Source organism: Panulirus ornatus, chromosome 3 (assembly GCF_036320965.1).
Source record: "Panulirus ornatus isolate Po-2019 chromosome 3, ASM3632096v1, whole genome shotgun sequence".
Classification (NCBI taxonomy): domain Eukaryota; kingdom Metazoa; phylum Arthropoda; class Malacostraca; order Decapoda; family Palinuridae; genus Panulirus; species Panulirus ornatus.
In genome coordinates, this window is record NC_092226.1 from 43,294,793 (window position 1) to 43,300,708 (window position 5,916).

Sequence of the window (5,916 nt, forward strand, 5' to 3'; positions counted from 1 at the left end):
TTGTATTTTAACTTTCCAAAAGGGGAAACAGGAGGAGGAGTCATGCGGGGAGTGCTCATCCTCCTCATAGGCTCAGATTGGGGTGCCTAAATGTGTGTGGATGTAACTAAGATGAGAAAAAAGGAGAGGTAGGTAGTATGTTTGAGGAAAGGAACTTGGATGATTTGGCTCTGAGTGAAACGAAGCTCAAGGGTAAGGGGGGAGAGTGGTTTGGGGATGTCTTGGAAGTAAAGTCAGGGATTAGTGAGAGAACAAGTGCAAGGGAAGGAGTAGCACTACTAAAACAGGAGTGGTGGGAGTATGTGATAGAGTGTAAGATAGTAAATTCTAGATTGATATGGGAAAAACTGAAAGTTGATGGAGAGAGATGGGTGATTATTGGTGCATATGTACCTGGGCATGAGAAGAAAGATCATGAGAGGCAAGTGTTTTGAGAGCAACTGAGTGAGTGTGTTAGTAGTTTTGATGCACGAGACCAGGCTATAGTGATGGGTGATTTCAATGCAAAGTTGAGTAAAGTGGCAGTTAAGGGAACAATTGGTGTACATGGGGTGTTCAGTGTTGTGAATGGAAATGGTGAAGAGCTTGTAGATTTGTGTGCTGAAAAAGGACTGGCGATTGGGAATGCCTGGTTTAAAAAGAGACATATACATAAGTATACGTATGTAAGTAGGAGAAATGGCCAGAGAGCATTATTGGATTATGAGTTAATTGATAGGCCTGCGAAAGAGAGACTTTTGGATGTTGATGTGCTGAGAGGTGCAACTGGAGGGATGTCTGATCATTATCTTGTGGAGGCGAAGGTGAAGATTTGTAGAGGTTTTCAGAAAAGAAGAGAGAATGTTGGGTTGAAGAGAGTGGTGAGAGTAAGTGAGTTTGGGAAGGAGACGTGTGAGGAAGTACCAGGAGAGACTGAGTACAGAATGGAAAAAGGTGAGAACAAAGGACATAAAGGAGGGGGGGGGGGGAATGGGATGTATTTAGGGAATCAGTGATGGCTTGCGCAAAAGATGCTTGTGGCATGAGAAGCGTTTGAGGTGGGCAGATTAGAAAGGGTAGTGAGTGGTGGAATGAAGAAGTAAGATTATCAGTGAAAGAGAAGAGAGGCATTTGGACGATTTTTGCAGGGAAATAATGCAAGTGATTGGGAGATGTATAAAAGAAAGAGACAGGAGGTCAAGAGGAAGGTGCAAGAGGTGAAAAAGAGGGCAAATGAGAGTTGGGGTGAGAGAGTATCATTAAATTTTAGGGAGAATAAAAAGACGTTTTGGAAGGAGGTAAATAAAGTGCGTAAGACATGGGAAGAAATGGGAACATTGGGGAAGGTGGCTAATGGGGAGGTGATAACAAGTAGTGGTGACGTGAGATGGAGTGAGTATTTTAAAGGTTTGTTGAATGTGTTTGATGATAGAATGGCAGATATAGGGTGTTTTGGTCGAGGTGATGTGCAAAGTGAGAGGGTAAGGGAGAATGATTTGGTAAAAAAAGACAAGGTAGTAAAAGCTTTGCGGAAGATGAAAGCCGGCAAGGCATCGGGTTTGGATGGTATTGCAGTGGAATTTATTAAAAAAGTGGGTGACTGTATTGTTGACTAGTTGGTAAGGTTATTTAATATATGTATGACTCATGGTGAGGTGCCTGAGGATTGGCGGAATGCTTGCATAGTGCCATTGTACAAAGGCAAAGGGGATGAAAGTGAGTGCTCAAATTACAAGATATAAGTTTGTTGAGTAATCCTGGGAAATTATATGGGAGGGTATTGATTGAGAAGGTGAAGGCATGTACAGAGCATCAGCTTGGGGAAGAGCAGTGTGGTTTCAGGAGTGGTAGAGGATGTGTGGATCAGGTGTTTGCTTTGAAGAATGTATGTGAGAAATGCTTAGAAAAGCAAATGGATTTGTATGTAGCATTTATGGATCTGGAGAAGGCATATGATAGAGTTGATATAGATGCTTTGTGGAAGGTATTAAATGTATATGGTGTGGGAGGCAAGCTGTTAGAAGTAGAGAAGTTTTTATCGAGGATTTAAGGCATGTGTACGTGCAGGAAGAGTGGAAAGTGAGTGTTTCTCAGTGAATGTAGGTTTGCGGCAGGGGTGTGTGATGTCTCCATGGTTGTTTAATTTGTTTATGGATGGGGTTGCTAGGGAGGTGAATGCAAGAGTTTTGGAAAGAGGGGCAAGTATGCAGTCTGTTGTGGATGAGAGAGCTTGGGAAGTAAGTCAGTTGTTGTTCGCTGATGATACATCGCTGGTGGCTGATTCATGTGAGAAACTGCAGAAGGTGGTGACTGAGTTTGGTGGGGTGTGTCAAAGAAGAAAGTTGAGAGTAAATGTGAATAAGAGCAAGGGACAAGTCAATTGGGAGGTAAGTTTGAATGAAGAAAAACTGAGGAGTGAAGTGTTTTAGATATCTGGGAGTGGATGTGGCAGCGGATGGAACCATGGAAGCGGAAGTGAATCATAGGGTGGGGGAGGGCGCGAAATTTCTGGGAGCGTTGAAGAATGTGTAGAAGTCGAGAACATTATCTCGGAAAGCAAAAATGGGTATGTTTGAAGGAATAGTGCTTCCAACAATGTTATCTGGTTGCGAGGCGTGGGCTATGGATAGAGTTGTGCGGAGGAGGATGGATGCGCTGGAAATGAGATGTTTGAGGACAATATGTGGTGTAAGGTGGTTAGATGGAGTAAGTAATAATAGGGTAAGAGAGATGTGTGGTAATAAAAAGAGTGTGGTTGAGAGAGCAGAAGAGGGTGTTTTGAAATGGTTTGGTCACATGGAGAGAATGAGAGGAAAGATTGACCAAGAGGATTTATGTGTTAGAGGTGAAGGGAATGAGGAGAAGTGGGAGACCAAATTGGAGGTGAAAAGATGGAGTGAAAAAAATTTTGAGTGATCGGGGCCTGAACATGCAGGAGGGTGAAAGGCGTGCAAGGAATAGAGAGAATTGGAACGATGTGGTATACTGGGGTCGACGTGCATGTGAAGTGTCTGGGGTAAACCATGGAAAGCTCTGTGGGGCCTGGATGTGGAGAGGGAACTGTGGTTTCGGTGCTTTATAACATGATAGCTAGAGACTGAGTGTCAACGAATGTGGTCTTTGTTGTCTTTTCGTAGCGCTACCTCGCGCGCATGAAGGGGGGGGGGGTTATCCATGTGTGGCGGGGTGGCGATGGGAATGAATAAAGGTAGACAGTATGAATTATGTACATGTGTATATATGTATATGTCTGTATATATATATATATATATATATATATATATATATATATATATATATATATATATGTATATGTATACGTTGATATGTATAGGTATGTATATTTGCGTGCGTGGACGTGTATGTTTATACATGTGTATGGGGGTGGGTTGGGCCATTCTTTCGTCTGTTTCATTGCGCTACCTTGCTAACGCATGTTTACCAAATGGTGTCCTAGCTTCGTCTCTTCGATGTATATCAACTGACTGTTATATTGCTCTCTCGTGTCTCTCCTGATGATGTGATTATTACACGAAAGTGCATTTGGGAACTTTTCGTGTTTCATTTTTCCCCGTGGACTTATAGGAATATATATATATATATATATATATATATATATATATATATATATATATATATATATATATATATGGCCAGAGAGCGTTATTGGATTACGTGTTAATTGACAGGCGTGCGAGAGAGACTTTTGGATGTTAATGTGCTGAGAGGTGCAACTGGAGGGATGTCTGATCATTATCTTGTGGAGGCTAAGGTGAAGATTTGTATGGGTTTTCAGAAAAGAAGAGTGAATGTTGGGGTGAAGAGGATGGTGAGAGTAAGTGAGCTTGAGAAGGAGACCTGTGTGAGGAAGTACCGGGAGAGACTGAGTACAGAATGGAAAAAGGTGAGAACAATGGAAGTAAGGGGAGTGGGGGAGGAATGGGATGTATTTAGGGAATCAGTGATGGATTGCGCAAAAGATGCTTGTGGCATGAGAAGAGTGGGAGGTGGGTTGATTAGAAAGGGTAGTGAGTGGTGGGATGAAGAAGTAAGAGTATTAGTGAAAGAGAAGAGAGAGGCATTTGGACGATTTTTGCAGGGAAAAAATGCAATTGAGTGGGAGATGTATAAAAGAAAGAGACAGGAGGTCAAGAGAAAGGTGCAAGAGGTGAAAAAAAGGGCAAATGAGAGTTGGGGTGAGAGAGTATCATCAAATTTTAGGGAGAATAAAAAGATGTTCTGGAAGGAGGTAAATAAAGTGCGTAAGACAAGGGAGCAAATGGGAACTTCAGTGAAGGGCGCAAATGGGGAGGTGAAAACAAGTAGTGGTGATGTGAGAAGGAGATGGAGTGAGTATTTTGAAGGTTTGTTGAATGTGTTTGATGATAGAGTGGCAGATATAGGGTGTTTTGGTCGAGGTGGTGTGCAAAGTGAGAGGGTTAGGGAAAATGATTTGGTAAACAGAGAAGAGGTTGTGGGGGCTTTGCGGAAGATGAAAGCCGGCAAGGCAGCAGGTTTGGATGGTATTGCAGTGGAATTTATTAAAAAAGGGGGTGACTGTATTGTTGACTGGTTGGTAAGGTTATTTAATGTATGTATGACTCATGGTGAGGTGCCTGAGGATTGGCGGAATGCGTGCATAGTGCCATTGTACAAAGGCAAAGGGGATAAGAGTGAGTGCTCAAATTACAGAGGTATAAGTTTGTTGAGTATTCCTGGTAAATTATATGGGAGGGTATTGATTGAGAGGGTGAAGGCATGTACAGAGCATCAGATTGGGGAAGAGCAGTGTGGTTTCAGAAGTGGTAGAGGATGTGTGGATCAGGTGTTTGCTTTGAAGAATGTATGTGAGAAATACTTAGAAAAGCAAATGGATTTGTATGTAGCATTTATGGATCTGGAGAAGGCATATGATAGAGTTGATAGAGATGCTCTGTGGAAGGTATTAAGAATATATGGTGTGGGAGGAAAATTGTTAGAAGCAGTGAAAAGTTTTTATCGAGGATGTAAGGCATGTGTACGTGTAGGAAGAGAGGAAAGTGATTGGTTCTCAGTGAATGTAGGTTTGCGGCAGGGGTGTGTGATGTCTCCATGGTTGTTTAATTTGTTTATGGATGGGGTTGTTAGGGAGGTAAATGCAAGAGTTTTGGAAAGAGGGGCAAGTATGAAGTCTGTTGGGGATGAGAGAGCTTGGGAAGTGAGTCAGAGCTTGGGAAGTGAGTCAGTTGTTGTTCGCTGATGATACAGCGCTGGTGGCTGATTCATGTGAGAAACTGCAGAAGCTGGTGACTGAGTTTGGTAAAGTGTGTGGAAGAAGAAAGTTAAGAGTAAATGTGAATAAGAGCAAGGTTATTAGGTACAGTAGGGTTGAGGGTCAAGTCAATTGGGAGGTGAGTTTGAATGGAGAAAAACTGGAGGAAGTGAAGTGTTTTAGATATCTGGGAGTGGATCTGGCAGCGGATGGAACCATGGAAGCGGAAGTGGATCATAGGGTGGGGGAGGGGGCGAAAATTCTGGGGGCCTTGAAGAATGTGTGGAAGTCGAGAACATTATGTCGGAAAGCAAAAATGGGTATGTTTGAAGGAATAGTGGTTCCAACAATGTTGTATGGTTGCGAGGCGTGGGCTATGGATAGAGTTGTGCGCAGGAGGATGGATGTGCTGGAAATGAGATGTTTGAGGACAATGTGTGGTGTGAGGTGGTTTGATCGAGTGAGTAACGTAAGGGTAAGAGAGATGTGTGGAAATAAAAAGAGCGTGGTTGAGAGAGCAGAAGAGGGTGTTTTGAAGTGGTTTGGGCACATGGAGAGAATGAGTGAGGAAAGATTGACCAAGAGGATATATGTGTCGGAGGTGGAGGGAACGAGGAGAAGAGGGAGACCAAATTGGAGGTGGAAAGATGGAGTGAAAAAAATTTTGTGTGATCGGGGCCTGAACA